The sequence below is a fragment of the Passer montanus genome, unplaced genomic scaffold, assembly GCF_014805655.1.
Source record: "Passer montanus isolate IOZ18808 unplaced genomic scaffold, ASM1480565v1 scaffold75, whole genome shotgun sequence".
Classification (NCBI taxonomy): domain Eukaryota; kingdom Metazoa; phylum Chordata; class Aves; order Passeriformes; family Passeridae; genus Passer; species Passer montanus.
The window spans coordinates 3,326,156-3,352,782 of NW_024372702.1; the positions used below are offsets into that span (position 1 = coordinate 3,326,156).

Below are 26,627 nucleotides of genomic sequence, written 5' to 3' on the forward strand. Positions count from 1 at the left end.
ATGTATGTTACCATGTGATCAAGTAAATATGAAAACAAAGCTGGGAAAAATAAATCTCTAAATGAATATTCAAAATGCAGCTTAGTTCTTGAAACAAAAACAAAAACAACATGACAAAGGGAGGGCCTGTGATTTTTTTTTCTCCAAAATGTTAGCTGTTGCTTGGATGAAAATGATTGGGAAATGCTGATATTGACAAAGAAACCAACTCATAAACAATTTAGATTCAGTTTTCCCAGCTGAGCCTGGGAAAGCAAAACTGGGTTGAAAAATACACTGGCAAGGTTTTAATTATGATTTTAATAATGAAGCTTGAACAAGCCTCTCGCTACCAGTACATCAACTGCCCCCTCATGCTGTTTTCCCAAGCCTGATGGAGGGGTCCTGGAAAAGCAGTCTGATGGCAGATGAGAGAACATACTGATCAGTGTAACTTCAGTCAGCACTATAAGTGCTTGACATTTCAGAAAAACAAGATCTCTTGCTTTGCTGTCTTCTTCTGGGAGCAGGTGATCAGGTTCAGACAGTCAGTTTGTCATCCTAAGCTCTTTGTGGCTGAGACCTTGTTTGTTTTGTGCTCTCAGAAGTGCCATTCAGTTTCACAGCAGAGTTAATAACACTGTGTGATTTCTACTGAGCACAGATTGCTCCTGGAATGTGCTATGGTTATCTGGAAATAGATTGGTATTCAGGTTCCAGTATGCAGATGCCAGAGAGTTTCCTTCTGCCCATCTGTCTAGGCAATGAGCTGGGCTGTGTGTCAGTCCAGCTCTAGGAATCACAGCCAAGCTGCATCAGGGTTGTACTCCTGCTTTATCTGCCTTCACAGCAAATTGAGAAAGGCATTAGTAGAAATACTGAGAGAGAATAATAGGAAAAGAAAGAGAGCAGTCTGAAGGCAGAGGAAGAAGGAGGAAAGTTGGGAAGGAAGGAACAGGGAAACCGTGAAGTTGAGAACTAAGATGTGAAACACAGACAAGAAAGCATTTATAAGTAATCAGTGAGTTCTGTGGAGTGAAATTTATCTCAAAATTCATATAGTTACACCTATGAGGAACCTGCCATGATTTGTTCATAGTTTCCCAATATTGCAGTTTCTGCTGCTGAAAACTCAAACCTATCAGAAGTGTAACAGACAGGCAATTTGGATTGTGATACATAGGGTGTAATATTCAAGGGACAGATCCTTCAGACAGTGGGAAGGCTGCAGCTCTAGGCCCTTCTGAAAAGGGAGAAAGTGGCTTTAGTGTTCTGGGCTAAACCACGGAACTCTGCTTGTTCTGATTTCCAGTCAAGTAACCTATTTATCAGAAAACAAGTAAAACAGCCTCTCACATGTTGATCTGTCATAAAATTGGCTTTATTCAAGGTTGCTGTTATGCTTTAAGTTCACAGAGGATATACTATATTCTTTACACATAACAAAGAATGTAAACCCCAGCTTTAAATGCAAAACTCAGTTCAGTGCTGGCTGGGATTCACAAAGCAATTCCTTCATGACGGTGAAAGCACTATGAACTCGGGAAGCTAATTTTCAATAGTGGCCCCTTAAATTGCACAGTTGAGCATGTAAGAGCACTATTGTGTCTACGCTAGCATGTGGAAGATTTGAAAGCTGGGGTCACATATAGTTGACTTTTGTTCATTTACAAAACAGTTTCATAGAATCAGTATGGAAAACAGAAAACACATACAAGTCTTTGGATACATCACCCTGCACTTTTTTTTTCCAAAATATCAGAATAATGAAGTCACTGGAGGGGAAAGGGGTGGCAGTTGTTGGAAAAAATGCCAAGAACGTCCCTGATGAGGAGAGGATCTTGTCTGTAGAATTTGGGCTGTTTAAAACTGTGGTGTTTCCATCAGGACTAAGCTCAGTCAGTTTATTGGAAACCCTCCACATGAGATCTGAGCATTAGGCCCTAAAACCAGGGTAAGTGTTGGGCAGGCAGACAGATACACATACTCCTTCATGGTTTATTCACTGGTACGGCAAAATTGCTTGGCATGTGGGGTCCTGCAGCAGTCCAGGGGACAGTGCAGGGGTACACATGTGAGATTGTAATGGAGAGTGCAGGGGGAGGACCAATGCACCCAGTCTGGCAGGTCTGTAGAGCAAAAATGTAATCTTTTCCTGAAAGAACTATGATCTGCTGCTTAAGGGGCATGACAAGCCAGCCTCCTGGAAAATAGCACTGTGAGTCCTTTGCAAAGGAATCAAATAAGGAACAAGGCTATTACCTCGTGTCACACTGTGTCTAATAAAGAAATGGAAATCCCCTACTCTGCCACAAAGACCAAGCAGAGCTAGGATCATGCTGTGTGACACAAATAAATGAATAGCAAAACAGAAATGGAAAAACATGGGCCCGAACATTACAAGAAAATATCAGACCCTGAAATGATTGCCTGTCTTAAGCAATAGACTATAACAAAACATACGCTTCAAATGCAGTCTGGTTGTGTAATCTAGTTTTGCTATTACACAGAAATAGATTTGGGACCATAACTGTTAAATTCTGTGTGTATCTCCCTGCTTTTTTTTCACATTAGGAAATAAAAGAAAGCCACTGCCAACAAATATCTGCACCTGGGGAGCCTTGTAACTGTTCATTACCAGATACATGGGGCATTAGCAGAGATTATGCAGAGATGCTGGCACATCTATTTTTCCTTTGCATTGCACGTTAGACATTCCTGTTGTCTCTTGTTCCTCTACCAAACTTTGAAGGTCCAAATCTGCATCCCCCATCTTGCAAAGCATCATGAAATAAGCAGGACTTCTTATCAGCACCAGGACACGTCTGTATATCACTTGCATGCTCTGGCCCGTGTAGGATTGTTCTCTCTGTTGTTATATAGGGACGCAATGTCCAATTTACTAAAGTCCAGTTTACTAGTCCTGAGCTATTGATTGTTACTGACAGTAACAGTGTTACTTCTGCACTCTTTACTCTCTCAGTTTCTTTCGCTCCAACCTGGTAAGGACTTTCTAAGTATTAGGAACAGCGAATAGTAGTTTTCCTAGGGGATAAGTGAAATGAACCCCCTTGTGGATTCCCTTGTCAGATGCTGTTGGACTTGAAATACAGTCACTCTATGTGCAAGAGCAGTAAAAAAGATGACCTCTTGCAGACAGTTATCTATTTCTATGGAATTTGTAGCTGTCAAATGCTATTGAATTTTTTTCACAGGCTCAGAAGTTATTGGTACACACACACAGCACACGCCACACAACGGCACAAGCCTTATTTCCCCAGGCTTTTCCCATGCTGCAAACATGGGCTCTTCCCTTGGTTTGGTATGCATTTTGGAAAGGCTTCCCAGTCCCTCAGTGTCATCCTTTGAAGTTTCTCCGGCAGATCTTTGAAGGCATTTCAGCAGCTCTCACTGAGCTACCGGTCAACGAGTGACCTCTCTCCCATCTCCCCGTGTCTCCCCCTTTTGCATCCCAAGGATCCCCCCGGTGCATCAGAAGCCCATTGGATGTTACCGGAGTCACCCTGCAGACGAGGAGCAGGCAGCTCTCCTTCCCACCGGTGCCAGCTGCGAGCTCAGCGGGCTCACGGCTGCTCTCGGTCCCCGGGTAAGCTGCCCCTGGGCCGCCCTTGCTGGGCTGCCATTCCCGCACCCCGAACGGCCGAGGCACGCTACGGGAGGGACGAGTCACCGCGGGCTCCTGCCGAGGGCACCCGGGAAGTTTTCTGGCGAAGGAGAAGGCAGACGAGAGGCACGGGCGGGAGCGCGGAGCGCGGGCAGAGGCGCGCCCAGGCGGAGGGGCCGCGGTGCCGGGGCCGGGCCGGGCCGGGCCCCGCTCGGTCCGCCCGGTGCGTGCCCGGAGCCGCCGCCGCGGGAGCCGCCAGGTAACGGGCGGGGCTCCCTCTCGCTGCCCTTCCGCGGCCGCCCGCCGCTGCCCCGGGACGCTCGGGGGTGCCACGGGGGCTGCTCGCCCTCCCCACCCCGCCGCTGCGCTGTTCCCCCGGGGGAGGGGAGGATGTGCGGGAGCGCCGTGACTCCCCGGGGTGCTGGGCGTGCAAGTTTGTGGGGCTGAGAAGCCCGCCAGCACCGCCGGCACGGGGGCCGGGGGAGGGCGCCCCGGCTGCCCCAGCCAGCTGAACTCGCCCCGCTGGTAACACCTCTCCGGGGTCGGGCCTCGGGAGCGTCTTCGGGAGCCTCAGAGCTTGTCCTCGGTATTTCTGTATTCTGCTGCCTCCGCCCGACACCCCTCCCTCCGGGATCCCTCTTACCGTCAAGGCAGCGGAGGAGCCGGGGAGCCCGCAGGCTGTGCCCGGAGCGCCCTGCACTGCGTCTGTCGTGTGCTGGGCTGTGCCACCACCCCTGACATTCGGATGAGGAAGGTGGGACGGTTCCTCGTGTTTTTTACTTCAGCCTGGGCTGGGAGGAATTTTCTCTTTCACACTTTGCTGGTCTTCCATCCCGCTACCCTCGGTCAATGCCCGCTCTTTAATAGAAATTTGTAGCTGCAGCAACATGTTAGTGAGGTACCACATGGGGGATTTCTAAGCTGAACTGGGTACTTCAAGTTTTATCGTAACTTTTGTATTTAAGGTTATAGTGAGTGAGTAAATAGCATTTTCATTTGTGTTGTACTTGGGCGGTTTTCTGTGAAGTATGTTTGATTTTTTTTTCCTCTAGCACTTCTCTCAGCAATTAATAAGCTTGGCCTGATTACTGCTTGTATTTCTATAATAAGAGCAAATTTGGACACAGTTAATGGACTCTAGGCACAGAATTCATTCAATAGCCAGTGGCTACCAAAGCTGGTTGGGCAGAAGTGTGCTGGAGAGGGTTGTGTGCCTGACAGGGTATATGCTAATTGCGTCCATGGGCTCGCCTTGGACTTTTGCTAGTGGGTAAAAAGTTGGAGTTGTTAAAGAGTTGTCTTAATTCAGCAAGATGTATGCAAGTGTTTGACGGATTCTACCAGTAAGATGCTTATTTTGAAACTCAGTGGTTTTGGTAAGGAGCAGTAGTTGTTCTGTTACAAAAGTATAGAAACAGAGCAAAAGGTAGGGATGTCATTTGGAGAAATAGGTACATTCTTTATTTTTTTCATAATTTGGGGGGGAATCTTTCAAATTCAACTGTGTAGCATAATGTAAAGATGCGCTTCTTTATCATCTGCTTCGTCACAAAAGTATAGAAACAGAGCAAAAGGCAGGGGTGTCATTTGGAGAAATAGGTACATTCTTTATTTTTTCATAATTTGGGGGGAACCTTTCAAATTCGACTGTGTAGCATAATGTAAAGATGCGCTTCTTTATCATCTGCTTTCACTGAAGTATTTTTATAGTATGTTAAAATGACTTGAATGTTTCACCCTCCTTGGAAGGCAGTTAATGTTTCTGTATTTGTTGTGGCCGAGGTACAGCTTTTGTTGGCGCAAGCTAAAATACCATGTGATACAGTTGCCACGAATTCAAGCGTAGCGGGGTGAGGAGAAAGGAAGAGCTTTAACTTCTCTGAGATGTTGCAGACTGCCAGCAAAATCCACACAAAATTTCCCCCCCTCTCCGCAAGGCACAGCTGTGCCACAAATGGCTCGGCTCCCCGCGCGGTGTGTTTAACCCTGCGAGAAGCGCAGGTGAGGGCGGAGTTATTCCCTGGGGAAGGACGGCAGAGCCAGCGGGAGCGGGGCCGCGCCGGGAGCCGGGATCAGCAGCGCTCCGGGCAGCCGCGGCTTGCGGGGCCGGGGCGGCTCCAGGGGCAGGCTCGGGGGGGTGATGCTGGCGCTTTCCACGAGAGGGCTTTCTGCTCTCTCGCTGTGCCGTGTCAGCGCCGGCCGCCCCTCCAGGCGGAGGAGCAGGATGGGCTTGGGGGTGGTTTGCGCTCACGGGGTGTTTCAGATTTCCTTTGTAAATTATGGGGAAATCCCTTTATTGCCCCTGAGGTGTAAGGATAAGACATCCTGGGAAGAACACCAGTCTTCAGTTTCCAGGCTGCCTTAAAACTCAGAACGATCCCAACAACTTAATTTCCCCACAGTGGAAAGCGAGAAGAGGCTGAGTGTGTTTCTCACAAAAGAGGAGAGGGGTTATAGGGTTTGCATCCTCACCGCAGATGATGGCAACCAAGTACTCTATCCTGGCGTGATCTCATTTTTGGCTGCTTTAACATGTATTATACTTCTCAGGGTGGGGCTGGGCGAAAGGGAAACGGGAATCATTGTGTGAGTGCGAAAATGCTATCTGTAAGTCCTTTGCCAAGTTGTCTGTGTGTGAGTTCAAATAATTTCACACGCACAGCGTTGCAGGTCTGTTTTAAAAGGCAGAAACTGTGTCTGTAACTAGTAATAATATTGCAGTTCATAAAACACGAGAAACATCTGTTACTGTGACTTCAATTTGTTTCTCTCTCCTTGGAATAACCGAGTTGACAGCTCAGTCAGGTTTAATGTCCTGTGCTAAACCTTTGGTCGTGTGTCCCACGGCTAATTGTGACTCACAGAATCAATAAACCCAGCTCCTGCTTCTCTGCAGCAACTCAGTGGGGGAGTGGGAAGGGCTTCAAATCACAACGGCAGACGATGGGGGGGGGGGACAAATTTGGTTTTTTGCAAAGCTAGGCCTATCATATTCCCTTGCCCCTTTCAGTGCAGCAGAGCTGGCTGGGATCTCACTATTAGGGCTGAGTGAGGGAGATGGTCTACACTGCTGTAGGGGCAGTATTTTCCCTCATAGCACCTTTTGTCTTGCCTTAATCTATCCCAGGTTGAATACTGTAGGCAGTTGAAGCAGAGCCATCTCGTGCTTTGATGTGTGTTTATTGGCTTTAGCATCTCATTCCCTTGCCATTTTTTTTAAGTTAGGTTGCTCTCTTTCCACCCTACCTCCCCAAACAAAAAGAGTTAGAACAGAGGAAGAATGTGAATGAAGTGACTTTGTATTTTTTTGTGAATGGGTTTTCTTGCATTGCCCCTGCCTTCCTTGCTGCCTTCTGTAAGATCATTTCATAATTAAAATATTATGACTGTGCTTATGGTAGCCCTTCACTCGTGGCAAGGATCCTAATTTGACGTCAATGAAAAAAATAGTAGTTTCTGGCATAAGGGCAGATGACATTTCATCAGCTAGTGCATGCCCATTTTTTTAAAACCACAGTGCTAAGACCATATGGACAGATAATGAGTTTAAGCTGATAAACAGCTTACAGATTTGTCCAACTGGAGGACTTTCTTCCTAGAAAACACATTTTCCTTTAAAATAAATAATGAAGTTCCTGTGTTTTTATTTAATTATCTTGAGTCCTGTCTGTTCTCACCAGGCTGCAGGAAAACAGGCACAACTGCTCTGGGGACAGAAGCTACTGGATTTATGGGCCTGTAGGTCTTAGAGGAGAGGAAGGACTTGAAAAGAAAAGTTCAGATGCTACAAAATTGAGGCCTAAAGGGCCTAAGGTATCTTAAAAAAGCAAATGGTGGTTCAAGTTGTATTTGGAGAGTTTCCTGAGGTAGTGCATAGTTCTTGACATTGTGAAGATGAGTCATTGCATGAGTTGGTAGTAGGTCTGAGGTCTGTTTGGGAGTTGTAATTAAAGCAGATGGATATTATACTCCTTGCTAACCCTGTGAGGCTGCTGAAGCAGTCCTTTTCTGGGGATACTGTTGTGAGACAATCCCTGCTTTTACTTTCTCAAGAATTTTTGACTAATTTCAGTATGATTTGTTTATTTGTTTAATTTAAACTGACACCAGTAAAATGGACCCATTTTTCTTGGTTTTTATGAGGGGGGGAAACCCAACAAGTGGTACAGTGAGAGTTGAAAAGTAACTTGTTTTGGGAAGGGGTGGTCTTTAGTTGTCACTTTAAAATAATGACTCAAACCAAGCAGTGTATTTGCATGGGAGGGCAAAGCCTGTGATTCTCCCTCAAGATGCATAGAAATGAGATGTTTCAGATCTGAAAGTGCTCATTCCCTTTTAAGCTGTTTCTTATGTGTTCTCTCCTTTTCTTGTTTTATTCCCCCCCGGAAATAATTATTAATTTTAATTGGAAGTGGCAAATTAAGGAAGAAAATAGTTGCAGAGAAAAATCAGTACAGACAACTCCATTCTTTCTCATGCTCCTTATTCCTTCTAAAACTTTAATGTTTTGTGTTGTCCCTTCCCTTCACACTATCCACTTCTCAGCACTGGGAAGATGATTGGGCTTTAATTGTATTTCATTTGAGGATATATTCCAGATGGCCAGAGCTTAGCTTTCCCATGGTCAGTGCTGCCTCACTGGTAACTGATATGGCAGCCAGGTTGCATTTTGTTCTACCTTAGCTCATGACTGCACAGTTCAGCATCCCTCTTGCATCCATTCCTTCCCCTACACCTACATGTATTCTTTTTTCACTGTTGTTTCAGCCTTGAGCTTCCAAACTGGTGAATGAGTTAACCCATCCCCTGGGAGTTTCAGGGGATTTGGGTGAATTCACTGCCCAGCAAACAGTCCATGGGTCTCCTCCCCATCTAATCTTTTGTCTTGGAGCATTTAACAGCTGCTTTGCTGTTTATCATTTCTGCATTGGTAAATATCTGTCATGAGCTAATGTAGTGTAAATTTTCTGAGACTGAAAGAAGTGGCTATAGGAAGGCAGTGCGTTGGTCTTTTTCTGTTAACCACACCATCTGCTAAACCAATTTGTCAGCATGTTTTTATTTATTTTTGCACAGATAAAATTTAAAGAAACAAGCTATGATAAAGATGTTTTGCTCTTATAATGGAATTTGCTTCTGCACCTCTGCCACCTTCTGTTCTTTGCCAATGGGCTGCCCTTCATTGGTCTTCCTCAGAGCTAGAGGCAGAGAGTCTCACCATCCTGGTGAGTTGCGTGTGTGTGGGCTGTTTTGGATTTGAATTGCCTCTGCAGGTGTCTTGATACAGGAAGCTCTGGGTGACCAAGTGCCTAATCTGAATGCTTTTCTGGAGGACTGACATGCAGCAAATATTATATGACAATTGAGAGTAGTCATGTGGTGTCAATTTATCCCCACCAAGTTAGTTTCAAAGAAAACCATAACCAGTATCCTGTCATTGTCCTCAGAGTTGTTGGAAGTGGGGTTCTGACTGTCACATGTTTTTTGTATGGATTTTTTTTCTGCACAGGAATCTTCTTGGCTGTGTAGTCCTTCCAGCTGGAATCTTTTTTTTCTGCACAGGAATCTTCTTGGCTGTGTAGTCCTTCCAGCAAGGACTCCAATGATATGTCTCTGGGGGTTCTTGTGTTTTGGGATTTATTTATTTATTTATTGATATCAGGATCTTCCCTTTGCTATGTATTTACTAAATAAATCTGGTCTAAAATGGAAGTTTCCTGTTTTTTTGAGAAATAAAATTACTGTAGAAGAGTCAATTTTTAAACTCAAATGAAGTTCAGATTTTTTTAGACCAGTCTATCACTTCAGACAGAAAGAGAGGATGCTTTTGATGAAATAAGTAGTGCTGAAACTGAATCTCATCTGTGTGCTTGAATTTACTTGGTTATCAAAATGCTGCATTACTGTGTGAATTAGGGTTTAGGTCTGAGTTTGCTTAGTAACTCAGCTTCTGATCGACTGTGTTTAGTTCATCTCTATTCCTGCTTTTCTTGCCCTCATTTAGTTGGTGCATGGCTGTGTTAGAGAAGGATTTGTTGGGTCATCTGTGGTGCCTAGTGTGATCTGGAGTTTGCCCTGATTACTCTTCTGGAAGCAGTATAACCAGAACCCTCCTTACCCCTGTTGCTGTGGTGTTACTGTCAGGAAATAAACCTTATAGTGGTTGTTGATTCCAGCGGAACTAAACCCAACTGCTAGTGTGAAAAGTCGTGTAGTACAGCAGACTTAATAAGAGCTCTTATATTTTCTCAGATGCCTCACCTGAGCTGTAAACAGCTTTAAATACATCTTATGCCATCCTAGATGTCTGGAAAGCCCACAAGACAGATGAGTGGAATGAGTATGGGACCGTAGGGTGACTTGTTGACTGTGGGTTAGTGGAACAGTTTGGCAGGGGCTCAGGAGCTTAGAGGCCCTGGCTGCAGCTTGGGTTATGCATATTGTACATGATTCCTGTACTGACTGTTTCTGCAGCTCTGTGCTGCTCCTAAGGCTCAACACTGAAATTGTAATGCTAGCAGCTTTCTTTTCATGGCCCAATGCCCAGTTTGAAGAAGGGTGATTTTGGTCATGTTGCTAGACATACGTATTTATGGCCCTGTTTCATCTGTTGAATTTAATCTGTTGGGGTATTTTTAACATTATTATGGAAACAGTTACTATATTTACTCCTTACAGAAAGCTCAGTGTAAGACAGTCTATGAGGAGAGAGTTCTAGAGTAATAAATATTGCACTAAATTATGATGTCTACACTTCTTCAGGAAAAATGGCCCAAATGAACTGACTGGCACTTTGCCCGTTCCTGAGACATGGACCTCACAGGGCACTGAACTGGAACACTCTATGCTGGGAAAGCAATGATGGAGTTTGTTCTTGGCACATCTCATTTTCTTGTGGAGTGAAAATAAACCAGATCTTCTTGTACAGAGGGATCTTGTGCCTGTACTGGACTGCTTTCTCAGGCCTGCTGAGAACCTGTTTCCCATGGAAGTCTTTGGGACCTGTGGGCATCTTTCAGATGAAGTCCTCAAAACCTGTTGCCAGCATAAATGAGACCATGGGATTTTCACTGTATGGAAATTCAGTGGATTTTGGAATGGGAGTCACTATTGCTGTTATTGATGTGTTTATTTCTGTAGTCATTTGAAACCGGAATGTGTTTTAATGTTAGTCTTGCTGATAAAAATTGATGGAGCTTAATGGTAATAATAATATGGTGGGTACAATGAGGACGTGTATGAGAAATAATGCCAAATAAAGGATTGAATGTGTCAGAAAGTCATTGAGAGGTGTGAACTTTAGATATGTTGCATTTTTGAACTGCTGACTTCCCTTTTTTCCTGCTAATGTCAGAGGGGATTCTCAAAGTTGCTTAGGTTTAAGTGTTTATTTTGTGTTGATCAACAAAACTTTTCCTTCCGATGGTAATATGGCATGTAACATGAATCTTCTAGAATTACACCAAGCTGTTTTTCAGAATAAGTTACAGGAAAAATTGAGAGATAATTCTGGAAGTGCTTGAGGCACAATGCTGAAAGCACCAAAAGATCTCTTTGCTTTGGCAGCCTGAGAGTTGACAATGTAATACCTTGCTGATGTGACAAATCACTCTGTGTTCATAGGATTGAAAAAAACCTGCAAAACTGATAAGGATTTTAGCTTACAGTGATGCTTTGTTAATGAAAAACTGTTTTCCTTCTTTTAAATGTTAAGGAAAACATCAGTTAGGAACAGCATTTTGATGCGATTAAGAAAGAAAAAACAGAGGAGACACAAAACAAAAGAAAAAAAATCTAGTTAATCCAGCCAGTCTCTTGGAAGTCTTATTCTATCTCCTCACTGTGCTGAAGGGAGCAGAAGGTTTCAGACTTTGCAGTTTGTGTGTTCATATTTTGATACTACAGTGGGGAAGGTTTGGCAGGAGAAGAGTCAGAGTTAGTTTAAAAACATTAATTTTCTTTGTTAATTCTGCTGCAGATAGTTCCAACTTTCAGTTTGTAGTGGATTTCTTACAGTATTTTTGTAATGTGATGCTCTTTGGGAAAAGCTTTGAAGCTCTGCACTAGCCTTGGGGAGCAGAGGGCTTTGGGAGGGGGGTTGGACTCACTCTCGAGCGCTATCACGGATTTTACTGCTCAGAACTGAGGTGGGTGAATGCCAGCATTCCTAACATCAGCCTGCTGTAGACACTCCTTAGCTGTGGGAAAGTTGCCTTGCTTTTCTGAGCATCTGTTTCACCAGCTGTGAAAATGAAGACAGTACCCTCAGCACTGGGTATGATGAACGTTCTTGTTAGCTAATCTTGCTAAAGTGCATTGGAAGTGTGAAGCGTTGTGGGTTGTTGTTTGAAAGTGTGAAGGTTTAAAATGGTGTAAGCCGTGAGCTGGCATCTTTGTTGGGGAAGAGAAATATCAGCTGGGAGACCTTTGGCAACAGGCACAAAGATTTTGTGGGAAAGAGGAGAAATTTGCCTGTAATGGAGTGACATGAGTGAGAATTATGCCTCAATATAACCCTTTGCACAAAATCTAAATGGATTTATTTGGAGCTTTTAAAAGCAGCTGTCCAGGACTGGATTTTTCCCTAACACCAGTTGCATTTCCTTTTGCTGTTTTTCCAAAAAAAACCACACACTCTCCTCCACACACTTGCTTTTTATGATCGAAGCTCCATTCTTTAAAGATATGCCAATGCCTTGTAATAATGTAACCTCAGAAGGTCCCCTATGGACAGCAGTTCTGATTAGACACTGAAGAATTCTTTAATTCTCTTCATACTTATTAATGCTAGGAACATTGTGCTGATAAAAGGTGTGACTTTTCTTTCCATTGCTGTTACTACTTTTTCTTTGGCTCCCCTCCTTCCCAGACACTGCACTTATTCTTTAAGCTTTCACATTTTCATGTCTTGTATAAACTTGGTTCCTTGGTTCTTGCTTTCAATTCATTCTTTTATCTTCTACAACACTCAATGAATGCTTAAAAATAATAAATATTAATAATAGGGCCCTTTGAACCAGCAGGTTCTTTGCAGCTTAAACTCACCTTTCCCTGCTGCTTATCCCCTATTAGAAGTTGCTATAATCTGCAGATTGTAGCTGTAATAAGTTCTGAAGCAGTGGCTGGGTTTGTGACAAGCGTGGGATTATAGCTCCAGGTGGGGAAGTGGCAGCAGGAACAGAGAACCTCAAAGGCACAAATATGTTGTTCCAGTTGAAATATTCTTAGCAATAAAGGAAGAGAAGCCACCGAAATTTAGTGTGGGAATAAAGCTATTTATCTAGCTTTCTGTGGAGTGTCAGTGACCTATATAGGGTAATCCTGTACTGCACATAAAAAAATGCTGTGTTTAGAAGTAGAAAAACATTCTTTCTGGAGAACACAGTTTAAGAAGACTGCACCTTTGGAGATTCTTTCAAGCCATTTCATAGGAAGCGTCTTAAATCAGCAAGATAAACTATGGCATACATCTCTGGTATTACTGCGTTTGCTTTGAATTTCTTGTAGAGACAGGTTTACTACTCCTTAGAGCTACAGGAAAAAAAAAAGATGCTCCCTGCCCCCGTGAGTAAAATTGACACCGTGTACAGCCTAGGCTCCAAAGCTTTTGCCACACACACACATGCACATTCTCTTTTGGATATCAGCAACATTTTTACAGTTCCAGACTAAGGAATGAATAAAGTAAACATGAACAGAGAGTGTGAGGTTTTTCCACCATACCTCCTTCCCTCTGTTTAACAATGCAAGCTACTGGAGTAGGAGAAAACTACAGAATCCTGAGTTGGCAGGGTAAATTTTATGAAGATTTATTTGCTTCTTCTACACCATGTTGCAGTGGCCCTACTTAGGGGAGACAAGCTGTTCCTAAGCAGAACCTCTGCTGGGTGGGTTGCTCCCAGGCTTATATCTTCAGCAGAAACCACACTGGCTGCTACTTGAGGCTAGGACTGGCTAGGAGTCTTCAAGGAAGCAATTTGCCTGCAGAAGATGCTGATTTATTGAAACCATTTCTGCTTTGTGGGAAAGGATTGGTCTCCATTTGGCTCTCCTTGGGTGAATTTCTTGCATATAAGACAGAATTTCTTAGTCAAAACAGATAGGAGCCAAGTGGTTTGAGTTTTTCACCTATGCTGTCATTAATCCAAAACAGGGTCCTGAAAGCAGGTTTCCTACATGCCAGAAATACCAATCCTAACCACAGAACTGCTGTTCTAGAGCACATCTGTTTATGTATGAAGGATTCCAAGGTGTATTCCAAATTTTTGTCCCTATGTGAAATAAAAAAATCTTTCAAGTCTCAAAAAATGCGGTTCCCTCCAAAAACTGAGTTCCTATCCAGGTGTCCTTGTGTCTTCTTCAATGGTCTTACTGTCTTTCCTCACTGGTTCTGCAGGTTTTTTCTCCCCTGGATGTGCTCTTATGGAGTAGAGCAGAGAATCCCTGGAGACCCTGGCAAAGCAATCAACTTGTCAGTGACAGGAGGGGAAAGACTGACCCTGAAGCACTGCTGGTGTATTTTGTCAGGGTCAAGGCTGTACAAGGATATATAAATCCTAAACCACTGCTGCCTCTGAGGAATATTATTAGAAAATCACCTTAAGCAGCCAAGGAAAATATAGCTGAACACTGCTGCTATGTTTGTGGCTGGGCCATTGTTGTTGGGCAGGGTAGGAAAAAATAATGCTTAGGGCTAGAGAGGAACTTCTTGGAACAGCATGAAACACTCTTGTGCTGGTCTGACTGCAGTGAGCTCAGCAAAGGAAGGCTAGCACATGGTTTCAGTAATAGGCCTCTTTCTTCCAATTTCTTCTTTCCTTGTGTTTTATAGAGAGGAAGAGAAAGTAGTCCACTCTTGATCCTTTCTTAATTATCCTAGGAGAGTAAGGAGATAACAAGAAGTCAAGAGGGGGTCTCAGCTAAGCTGGGTGTGTGCTTAGCAAGGATGTTTGTTCTCTGTGGTTGTGCTCTGTACCACCAAAGACCCTGAATCTGGTTATTCCAGGGCAGCTCAGCTCCCTGAACCATGATATGCTCTGTCCGGCTTGGCTGCCAAGGGGACCTTTCAGGGGATCCCTCTGTTATGAAAGGTGGGATTGCAAAATTGAGGTGCACACTCCAGTTCTGATTATATGGGAATGCTACTCTGCCTTTACTTTGTGTTTTGTTCTTGCCATTTTTAGGAAAGGGCGGAGTGGGGGGGAGAAAGACTGAGGGTTGAAGCTTCATCATTACATAGAGAAAGACAAAACACTCCTCTTAAAGGCAAAAAATTCCAAGCCCTTGCTGTGTACTTGAGGTTTAAATAATGGGAGTTTCCTGTTTCAGGGAAGCCAAATTCATCTTCAGATGGCCTCCACTAACCTGTTCTAAGACTTGTGTTCATCTTGTGGTAGACGAGGAGTCTGAGCTTGTCCTTTTGGTTTCACCCTTTTTATCCTTTAAGTTAACTGAGGAGGCATAAGGTGTGTTTACAGCACACAGAAGCAGCAGTGGAAGGCCTGACCTAGTGGAAATTAGAACCAGGATTACCATACAGCTTTTTTGGGTGCAGCATAGCATTTGGATCCACAACAGTCAGCTCTGGCAATCATATAATGTCAAAGCAATCCTGGATGTGAGCTCCACTGTGTCTGTCTGCAGAGATGCAGACGCCAAATACAGTGTTTGAAAGAACAAATTAAAGCACCATAAGCCTTGATTTTATGGTTTGGTTGTTTGTGGGGTTTTTTTCTGGTTTTTTTTTTTCATTTTTCTTTTTTCTTTTTTTTGGTAATAAACTGGCAATATGTATCTTAAAATATAAGATGACAATAATATCTTAATATGTTTTCACAAAAAATTGACCTAAGAAAATATTTCTCTTAAATTAATCAAGTCTAAGACCTCTAGGACTGAAATAACAGCAGATTACCAGTCTTGCTTATGGTTACAGTCATCAAAGAAACCTTTAAAGGAACCTCTAGGAGGCTGATTGCTAAGACTCCATAGATCCCCAGGAAGACAAAGGTAAGCTGCTACCTTTCTTCAGAGCCTTCAGCTGTGAACCTGTTCTCTCAATGATAGCTGTAATATGAGGCCTTTTTAAGGACTGTACTTTTTGCCCTATAAAGTCAGTTTGCATCTTCTAATCACAGAATGACCTGACTACTTTGCATCCATTTAATGTCTAAATTCTGCCCATTTTTAAAGTATACCTAAATCATTGCAAAAAGCAAGCTATTGATGTAAGGCTTCATTCTTTTCTTCTGAATCAGTGATGGTGAATTGAAAAAAAAAACTAGGTTGGTCTGAAAATAGTTCCAGCAAGCTGAGGTCTTAGAGTATGGTTGAGCCACACTCTACATTTGTCCTGTTGAAATAGTCAGGCTGCACCAGGATAGTGTTGTAAAGGGTTTGCCATAACACAGGGCAGGGCTGCATGCTCAAGCTGTTCCCTGAGACTGGCTTGCAAAACCCTTTTTGTGGCTGGAGCTGTATTCTTGTGGACTTCAATGTCACTGTCTAGGACTTGTCATTGAAAGCTGAAGGAGCCCAAGAGAAGCCATGCAGAGGATCTGTTTCCCTTAACATCCTACAAGATTACATCTGTAGACTGTGCTTCAAAAAGAAGGAATTTACAATCTTTACCTGAAATCCTTGATTCTTTGTGGAGTGCAACAGTGTGGAGTAGGACTAAACAATGATTTTTTAAAATGGAATATGATTAAATGTAAAACTGCTTGAATCTGGCTGGCTTGTAGCCTCATGGGTAACTCCTCACAGACAAGATTTGTTTCTTCCTTTCCCCTTTCTGTTCTACTATCCCTGAACTTTATTCCTTGTGATGAATTCTGCCTAAGTTGAAGCAGGGATTTGTCCAGATACACTATTGTCTAGCAAGGAGGTGGTGAAACAGATGCAGTTGTTGGGACTGGTGATAAGGTAATTTTCTCACCCTTCCAGTAACTGCAAATGTGTTTGAAAGAGGATTCGAAGTGCTGGTAGCATTTGCTGTTGTGTGTGCACCCTGAGATAGAGATCAGAGATTGGCTGCTGGATAATGAACAGAGCACTGTGCCTGAAGGAACAGATTGGGCAGGCATCTGAACTATCCCGGACTGGCCCAGCAGAATGAGTCAGTTGCTCAGAAATTTTCTGGCAGATGCAGCCTCTCTGTTTCATGTCACAGCAATTATCTACCACTTGTTTATTGAGTGTCTGTGTGGTCCACATTATTTGAAACTCTCACACTTGCAAATGGATTGTATCTTTGTAGCACCTTTTTGAGGCAGAGAATTCCCATTTTACTGATGTAAGTGAAATCTAAATAACTTGCTGAGAGTGTTGTGGGAAACTTGTAACATACTAGAAAATAACAGAATAGCACCTATCCAAATTTTGCTCCTAGGAGAGATAGCTCAGGTTTAAAAAAATGGGGAGGGAGTATTTCCTGTGTCATAAGATTTTTCCCAGATAGATTTATCCCTAATAAATGACTTGCTTTGCTGTGCTCTTGGAGCCAAATGTTCCAAGTAACTCGATAATATGTTTCTAAGGTCTTTTTTTTTCTTTTTTGCTATATTAATTGTGCATTTACTAAATTTGGATAGGACAAGTTTTTCTCTGTAAATGAAGCTGTATTGGTGAAGTGTTTGGAGTTTTTTGCAGGGGAAGGTTAGGGGCAAGGCTTGGTTGATTTTTTTTTTCTCATACAAAATAAAGATCTTCTGAAGTTTTAAGGAAGGAATGGAGCTAGGGGTGGAGAAATTTTTGCCTCAGCCAAAATAGTCAGTATTTAATATTTTGGGATATGCACTATAGTGTGGGAGACTACAGGTGGTAGCCCTGAGATCTGAACCTTCTTTTCCTCATAGAACTGCAGTACATTCACTGCTACTTTTTCTTTGGAATGTCAATTTCTTGCCTGTTAAATTTCCTTAGAAGTGTGCAGAGGTTCATAACAAGCATTTTCCTTTGAACAGACTGGTTTTTCAGACTCTTTTCCCCCAAAAATTGTGTTTGGGAAGAGCATGTTATCAGGCCTAATAGCCCTTAACAAGTTAGTGACTCCTTGAGTCCCATGCTTTAGTGGTGTCTGAGGAGTGATGTGGTCCTGAAGCATCTGCCTGTTTTCACTGCCACAAACCTAATCAAAGCCACAAAGTGAGATGGCCTCTTTCCCTGCCCCGAGGCACTCCCGGGTGCTTCCTTGAGAAAGCAATTTGCTTTGGAGTTATTAAAACAGCACATGCTGTAAAAAAAAATAACATCCCAGGCACAGGTGGGGAGCTGCTGAGTATTAATGCCAGTTGTGCAGTTCAAAATCACAGCTTTGTTCTCGAGATTGTAATAGTGTTAAAAAATTCAGCCTTGATCTTGATGAGAGCTCGAGTCCCTGAGCTTGAGTGGAATCAGGGTCAAGGTTTTTAATTTGTTCATTCTTCGGAGATGCTGAGCACCTTCTGTGGCAGCTGAAATTAGTGGGAGCCGTGTGTGCTCAGCATTTTGGAAGGAAATCAGCATGTGCATGTGTTGTGAGTTGTGATGTACAGAAGCCAGGATCTCTAGGGGTTTGCAGTATCTAATAAGATGCCCCCTATAGTTGCTTCTTAATTAAGCCCCAGACACTTTACATGGCTTCTCTTGAACTTCAGGACTCTGCTTTTCTTGAGACTTCTAGCCTGGCAACTCCTTGGAGCTTTCTATTAAGGTATTAAGGGGAGAAAAACCAGTTGGTTGCCTCAAGCTGAGGAGGAAATGCTAGACTTGAAGGATTATCTCAGTGCAATGAATTTTAAAGACTTTTTGCTATACATCTGTGGAAAGCTATCAAAATGCTAATGGTTCTGTCTTTTTTAACCCTTTCAATATATGGAGCTGATGGAGGGGAAGTGAGAATGATTATATTCAACTGTAAAAGGACGGTTCAGTCAGAAATTAAGTTTTAAGCAGCTTTTCATCTGTTAGCCACTTCTCCCAGTGATAAGGAGGACTGATGCACCCATCATCTGGATAGACCAGCTCTGTATGAACAGTTGAGCCCATCTGCAGGTGTGGTGTAGGCCAGGTCCTCCCTGCAACCAGCACCCTACAGGAAACGTAGAAGAGCTCACATTGGTGCCTCTCCTGCCCCCTGCCCACTTTGTGGGACATGCCCACAGTGCCGAGGATGCCTCGGTTGTGGGGGAGGTCTGTACCTGCCACAGCAACTCATCCAGTCATGTACATTCCTGAGGGCTCTGGGACGGGATGGATTTATCTCCTCCCTGCACAGATGAAACACCAGTGTCCTACAGTTACACAGGATACTGTGTTTCACCAAGGAGACTCTGATTCTCCTGGATGCCTTGCCTCACCATTCTAAGCCAGGGAGGACACGGGCTCCAGGTAGACACACAGGCTGGGAATGTTTTCTCCATGTCTGCCGTGAGCTGGGCAGCAAGGCTTGTCTAAGATACTGAGCAGGTGCTGTGTTTGCAGTGGTTCTGCAGTGCTGGGACTGCTCTGCTGCTGCTGCTACTGCTGCCTAAGTGTCTGGGCTAGTAAAGTCTGTGCAGGAACTGCTGTTCCATTTATTTAGGTTTTTGGCTGAAATTTTTGACCTGTTAGGAATATCTCATTCAACTCTACAGAGATTCTGTTAAAGTTCTGCTTTGGAACCAGGTAAATACTTGGCTAGCCAATGATATAAATGGCTGAAATTGTGTATTATTAGACCCATGAGACTCAGTCATTCCTTTAGCCATCTCAGAAATATTTTAGAGCAATAGGTCTGTCTCTGCTTATCTTTTTAATCAGGACTGGCCAGGCAATTTTAGCCCTCAGGAGAGCCCAAATCACTGAGCTGCAGGGCTATCTAGGCCATTAAGCTTATAGCTTTCAGGTTTCTGTGAACCTATAATGTTGTTTATTTATTATTTTTAAGGCATATTTACTGTTAAATAAGAGCTGCCAGCTTATTTCAAATCTTGAAAGCATCAGTCTTTTCCATTTTGCAGCTGAAGTGTTTGGTTGCTCCTGGGGGCAGGGGCAAGGGCAGGCAGTGTGGAAAGGATTGCTGCAGGGATTTGTTTGGGCTTGGGACTAAGGAGATGGAGCAAGGCAAAGAGAGTGGAATAGGCTTTTCCTTTCTCATTTGACATGAGTTTGATGAGGTGTTGTATAGCTTGGGGCATCCTAAAGTAAATTGGATAGGACATTTGAGAAGCCAGCTTTAGGGAAAGCTGTTTTAACGTGGATTGTTCTAAATAATATGAAGATGTGGCTGGTGCATAGTGCACTAAGCATCATGTTGACCATGGTTTCCTGTTTGGTTTCCAGCAAATTTATTACTTTAGTCAGTGTGTGTGTGTAAGAAGAAATAGCTATTCAGCCCATCCCCTTTGTATTTTTCATAGACAGTTACAATTCACTTGCCAATCTCATGTATATTAAAAGGCTGTTTTCAGTGGACTCTGTTTTCTTTAATTATTACATTTCTCGGTGGGTGGCTTTAGATATTGCAAACAATTTTTTCAGGATTCCCCCTGAACTTTTTGTGATCACTGGGAAAAAAAAATCTCTACCTTTTTATAATTCTTATTTCTTGCAAAACATTCTTTTCACTTAATCTTGAAAATTTAAGGTTGCATGAATAAACAGATGTCTCTTAATGTGTTCATAGTTGGTTTGCAGACATGAGTTTTAAACCGTGCAACTTCTTTGCATGTTCCATTTGGGTTTTTGTGTGTGCAGAGAGAAGGGAGCTTGAGCTGTATTCTTCCACCATAATCCCTCCTTCCATGCTACAGGACGAAGGTGTTGGCAGTGGGAAAAGTAGGATTTACAGTGGAGTGTAAGTACGTGACGTGTCAACATCACTTCTGTGATTAAATATGCAGGTAATCTCTGCAGATTAAATGCTAAGTACAAATGCAAAACAAAATCCTCTACTATGTCTGAAGAAATGTGCCATGCAGAGTCAGGGTTTTGGATGAGCCTGTGAAGCAGGTTGCTGGACTAGCCAAAGGGGCAGTGGGATATGCAGGCATGGTCTGTAAAGAGTATTTATTGGAAGGGAATGGGTCATGGGTCACCTGCTTTGATAGACGGCTTCTGCTTTTTTTTTCTTTTTCTTTTACATGCCTGCATAGTTATAAAATCATAATTCTCCTTTCTTTTGACTGCATGAGCAAAGAATGGGTGTGGAAGGGCTGGTTAACAGCAACCACAGCCCTGATCTTGCAAGCTGGCATCTCTCAGAGGTTGGCTGTGGATTCTTTGCATGTACTAGTCTATGTTTCTGAGGTGAGAAGAATTGTAGGAGATGCAGCCATGACAGTAAACAAGAAAAGTTCCTGTTTGCTCATACTGAACATATATGTGCTCTCCTCTCAGAGAAACTGAGGTGGTTTAAAGCATTGGAATGTTGTGCATTGAAAGATTTCAATCTTCAGTGTAGCAATAATTATTTCCACCAAGAGTCTTTGGGTTTCCAGATTCCCGAGACTGAAGATACCTTACCCCAGGACATGTAGCAGCATGATGGGTAGAACACCTTCTGGGAAAGAGAAAGTTCTCAGTTCAAATATTGGCTTGAACTTTAGGCAAAAATTCTACACAAACCAGTCTGCAATATTCCAGAAGCCACGCACTCAGTCAAATTACTTGTTGGATGAGCTGTGGTTGTTGTCGTCCATGTGTGTGGTCTTAGCCCATGGCAAATGAAAGGTAATGCAATTCAACTAAGCTCTATCACTGCTAAATTAAATTACCTCACATCACCTTCAGAGGATGAGCATGCACATGGAGAGTTACCACAGCTCAGCTGATGCTCAGCCTACTGTTACTGCAGTGCACCAGAACTTTATTGGGATCTCCACTGGAGAGTCCCAGTGGGCAAGCAACAAGTAATAGCCAGTTGCAAGGAGAAGGAATTACAGCTGTGCCTCCATTTAGAGAATGTAGTCCCTAAATCTCATCATATTTTTAGTTTGGGAAGTCCAGGTGGCTGATTTTGAAGTTGATGGAAAAAGAGGTTTTCACCAATTACTGTATTAACTAAAATAAAAAATAAAAATTTGCCATTACCAGCAGATATTGGCTCCCTCGCCTGTAGGGAGGTCCTTTTGCTTGTAACAGGCAGTGGTGCCAAATACATTTTTTGTTCTCTTGGGAATGTGTTTCCTGAAAGATTCCTTTCATCTGCAATGAATTCTTGTGCTTTAAACACAGGAAATATTAATGGGGTTTTTTTCCAAATATCTGTGAGAACTTCTTTGTAAATGAATTGAAATTGTCCCATTTGATAGCAGATCAACCAGCAGTCTGTCCTCACTTTCAGTTGCTTTGTCTCTGAGATCAGTATTCCTTGTCTAGGAATACCAAGAGGCACTGAATGATCTGACCTTGCCATGGATGATCCAGCAAGCTTGGCAGCCTGGAGATGTGTCCAATTTGGCTGCCAAAATGGGATTTGAAAGGGAATTGCTTTAAAGTGATGCTAGAAAGGACATAGGTATATCCGCTTTGGCTCCTTGAACTCCAAAACAAACTAGTTTTTTAACAAAACAAAAAAAGACACTAGTGTCTTGGTTTAGGGCAAATTTGGGAGAAAACCTCCAAAGGGGTTCCTCTAGGAAGCAGATTTAAGTGACCCCTCCCCGAGCTGGTTTGGGAAAAGATTTCCTTGGAGAAAAGTGGGAAAAAACTGTTTATTTAACAGGCAAAGCATTCAGCAGCACAAAAAACAAAAACAAAAAAAAAAAAATTCAACAATAATAACACTTCTTGCCAATCTGAAGAGACGGCAATCTCAGAAGGTCCTTTTTGTGGGCTCTAGCTCGGCTCACCCAGTCTGTTCTCAGTCCCTCTTGTGCTGGAAACGCCGCGGCCCAGGCCCGGCCCGGTGGGCCACAGGTGGAGCTGCCCCTGCTCCTCTGGTGTTCAGTCCAGAGCAGGCTTAAACAGTTCCAAGAAAAAAGAAAACCACAGTCCAGGGAACTTCTCTGCCTCAGCTAGCTAAAAACTAACTAAAAGCAAAAGAGAGCTAAAAGAAAGCTCTGTCCTGCTGTCTGTCTGTCTACAGACAACACAGTCCAGGAGCAGAATATGGGGGAGCAAGTGCAGTTCCTGATAACAAACTCTGAACTTCTCTCTCTCCCTTCAGTCTTAGAACCAATCTCAAAGGTGCAAAACTTATTTCTGGGCAAAACAGACGAACCGGGGTACAAGCATCATAAAGTCACCCCAGGACAGCTAGGAAGAGATGACTTTAGCAAAAGCCTCTGTAGGCAGTGTGTCAGCTCAGCCTCAGGAGGCCAAGAATGGCAGGCGGTGCCTTTGTTCTGGTGGGCCTTGCCTGGGTCTGACCTGAGCCCTGGGGCTCGTAGTGTGAGGGTGGCAAGTGGGCCCTGCCAGCTGCACAACCTCTAAGAGGAGAGGGCTGCTCAGAGGAAATGCTGAGTCTCTTGTCCCCAGAAACTATCCTGACAGTGACCATGATCCTGGTGATGACAGGCAGTGCTTTCTGCAGTCCCAGTGGTTGTCATGCGATGGTTTGGTGCTGGTGAGGTGATGCTGGCAGCACCACTGCATCGTGATTATAGAGACAGGGTCACAGGTGCTTCTGTGTCCTTGGGACCTAGTTGTTCATCCTGTTTTCTTCCAAGCCAGGACTGAAATCTCCTGTTATTGACTGATAAAAGCTTTTGTGCTGAAAATTTCCCATTCATGTAGTCTCTCAGAAATCATCCCAGTGTGACAAACGCTTTCTAGCTCCAGTCTCTCTTTTGCTGTGATTTTCTGTAAACCAGGGCTGGAATGTGCTTCTTAAACATACATGAAGTTTAGCATCTGTTGTTGGTGACACAGATCGTTGCACATGGAAGAGTGAACGTGCAAGTTCATGTACAGCTTGCTTTCTCTGCACAATGAAGATGTGGTTAAATGGGAATTAGGATTAATGCTGGATTTAAGATTCTTGTAGCTGGCTGGTAAAAGCCTAATCTCCTCAAAGGCTGCAGGCAGGCTGGCATCATTCAGCTCAAGGCCAATGTTGTTTGCAAGATTTGAAAGAAATTGAATTTTGATTCTTAGAGCACTTTAATCATAGCCTTTCAAGATAGGGATGGGAAGAGCATATACTATCTCAAATGCAGCCTTTTAATTTCTTTAATGTATGACAGTCACCTAGGCTTCTAGGTCTGATGGACATTTGACAGTAATATTTTTCATTTCCTTTTGTAAAAGCTTAAGGATTCTGATTGATTCTAGAAATGTATAAATTGCATTCTGAAAGTTGATATACCAAAGTCTCTGTATAGGCAGAGTGAGATAAATCCAAGCAGGGCAGCAAACACTTCCCAGTTTAAAGTCTTAAGAGTGCTAAATGTCTTTCAGGTAAGCAGGCTCAGGACACGATAGAAGTGTGGAGCTCCTGGGTGTGATGTGGTCAGTTCAGTCCAGCCTGGTTTGTCTTTTGCTGTGGTAGAGATGACTGGTAAGAAATGTAATGCTGAGTCTGTGCAGGTCCTAAAATGAATCACTACATTTGACATTAAGGCCCATGTTGGAAAATAACAGGTTTTAACATGAAGTGTTGATGTTTCTCCTGTTTATTTTGGCTGCAATTTTTCTGTACCTAGTCTTTTCTGAAAGTTGGACATTTAGTTATCTAAATAACTTGTTTTTCAGTTAAATCATAAGGTAGACTTTATATAGGCTTTGTCCCGTGTTGTCAAAGAGGACAGAGGTGTGTTAAGTTTGCCTGTATAGCTACTTCTGATTCCTTGTTTCCAGCTTTCTCTTTGATAGCAGTTTTGATTTGCTCAGCTAGTGATAGCCTGGCAAATGTGTCTGCTTTTCCTTTATTTTAAATCAACAGCCCATCCTGTGGATGGGTCACCTTTATGGGGAGTATCAAAGATCTCTTCAGTATGATCATGGATGCCACTGTCAGTCAAAGGGGCTCTGAGCCACTGAGGATGGAAGGAGCAGAGACACATTGACTAGATTTGAGTGGAAAGCTTGTGGAATGCTGCTGATACAATTCAATACCCATGTTGCTAACAAAAATGACTTTTCTGCACAGGTAGTGATGAAGTGTCTTTAACTAGACCTGGATCCAGTCTTACCAATTTGTTTTTCTCAAGCCTACTTATTCAAACTCCTAGATAGATTTCTTTGGATTGCTTCTCTTTCCTTCTGTGCTGGTCCTCCTTGCTTAGGTTGCTTTCTCTCACTGTTGCCTTGTGCAGAACCTGTTATCAAATTATCCTATTAATCTTTTAATCTCTAAAACACTTACCATCAAGCAGGACATTTTTTCTGAAGTTTCCTTGCAAACCTTAAGTCACCTGGCTTTCAGTATGTGAAATTGAGAAGTGCACTGAGGGTTGTCCTTTCCAAGTCTCAGGGTCCACATGATGATCAGATTAAAATTTGAAAGACAGTGACTTTATTTAATTTAATAATGTATGTTTCTGCCCCCATTGTTCTCAGAGTTAAAGGGAGCATCTCAACCATTAGGCAGCTGAAATTCAGATCTCTACTGGGGCTCTCAAGTCCTTAAAGCACAAGCTGGTTGAGGTCATGTTGATGGGAAAATTTCTGTTCTGTTTTGTAACAGCCATAAGCCAGGAAAATCTTTGGTCTTTCAGCTCTACTCCCTTTACTCTTCAACAGAGATTAATGGTAAGGAACAGTGGATAGAGAGGGAACATAGGCAAGTCTGGCATCCAGCAGCAAAGGTCAGTAGAGATGCCTGATCTCTACCAGCATAAGAAGGTTTATTTCAGTTGGCAAAAATCAACCAGCTTTTGCTGACAGTAAGAGACCTTATCCCTCTGCAGAAGTCAAACAGCTTGGTTTAAAGCATGCAACAATTCATGGAAGTGCCTTGTGAGCATCTTAAAACTGTTGTTTTGTTCAGTATTATGACTGATTGGAAGGTTTGGGTTTTTCTGGTGTGTGGTGGGAGGTGGGAAAAACTGCTTGGAACAGCAGTGTGTCATGAGACAGTGCTGTGCTGGGTGAAGCTCAGGCATTTTTAAGCCTGTAAAAATTCAGGAGAACATGCATTAATGCTATTGCTTGTTGTTGTAGCCTCCAGCAAGCAGATAGGGAGCTATTAAACCTCTCTGAATAGAAATAAGGGTGAGGGGGAATATCTGATAACTTCAGCTTGTATCAGTTGTACAAATTACTCAGAGGAGAGCAAGCACAAGCATAGCATTTTAAAAAAGAAACAAACAACAGCCAAACCAAACAAAGAAAAACAACAAAACCAAACTAAAAGGAACAACAAAGCCCTCTTGACACATGTTGGTGTGTGTTTACCAAGGGCATACAGGTTTTCATGGTGGCTGAACTATAAAAGGGGGGGAAAAGGTGCCATGCTGACCTGTAGTTGAATAGTTGAATCCTCCTGTCATGTACATTAAGCACTATTTGAAGCCAAGGAATTTTTGATTGCTGTTTTGGCCAAAGCCTTGGCATTATAAAAAAAGCAATTGCGCTGGTAGAGATGAACGGGTGTGAACAAACTTGTGTCTTGTTCCTGGTACCTTAGACAGCCCAGTGATAGAAATGCCCCTTATGACTCCACAGCAGCAATTTCTTATTATTCCAGCAATGAATCCACTCTGTGCTCAGCGCTGAGACTGACAGAGGCCCTTTACTGGCACTGAAGCTGCACCTCAAAGCTAAATCTGCTCGGAGCAGATCTCACTGGTGATGCTGTGCTTTTCAAAGCATTTGCAGCCTTGCCTCTGGAAGGCCAGCCAACATCACCACGGCTAGTGCTGCTCCACCAATTTTTCTTTCAAATTCCCCAGCTGTGGCCAGGAATGCACAGCCCCTGCACTCTGCCAGCGCGGTGTTTTGTTACAGATGAATGTGGTGGGACGATCTGTAAACATCGCTGTGTGTTCTGATGGTGAATGTTCGCAAGCTGTTTGCACAGCGTTACTCATTTATGCCCCCCCAGCCCCTCCAAGATCAGCCTCTGCTTTATCACTCCCGATAAGCTGGTGTGTGATCTGAGGCAGAGCCACCAGCCAGA

The 26,627-nt window shown here is 43.2% G+C and overlaps 1 protein-coding gene across 3 annotated transcripts in view; it reads left to right on the forward strand.

Annotated features, from left to right (window-relative positions):
• Positions 1-3,811: 3,811 nt before the first annotated feature.
• TSPAN18 (tetraspanin 18) overlaps positions 3,812-26,627 on the forward strand; it is a 121,938-nt gene continuing 99,122 nt past the window's right edge. For 2 of the 3 annotated variants that reach the window (XR_005630042.1, XM_039730947.1), the window contains exon 1: positions 3,882-4,358. The gene's annotated coding sequence lies outside the window, so the exon portion shown is untranslated. The other variant, XM_039730948.1, reaches the window with a different exon arrangement.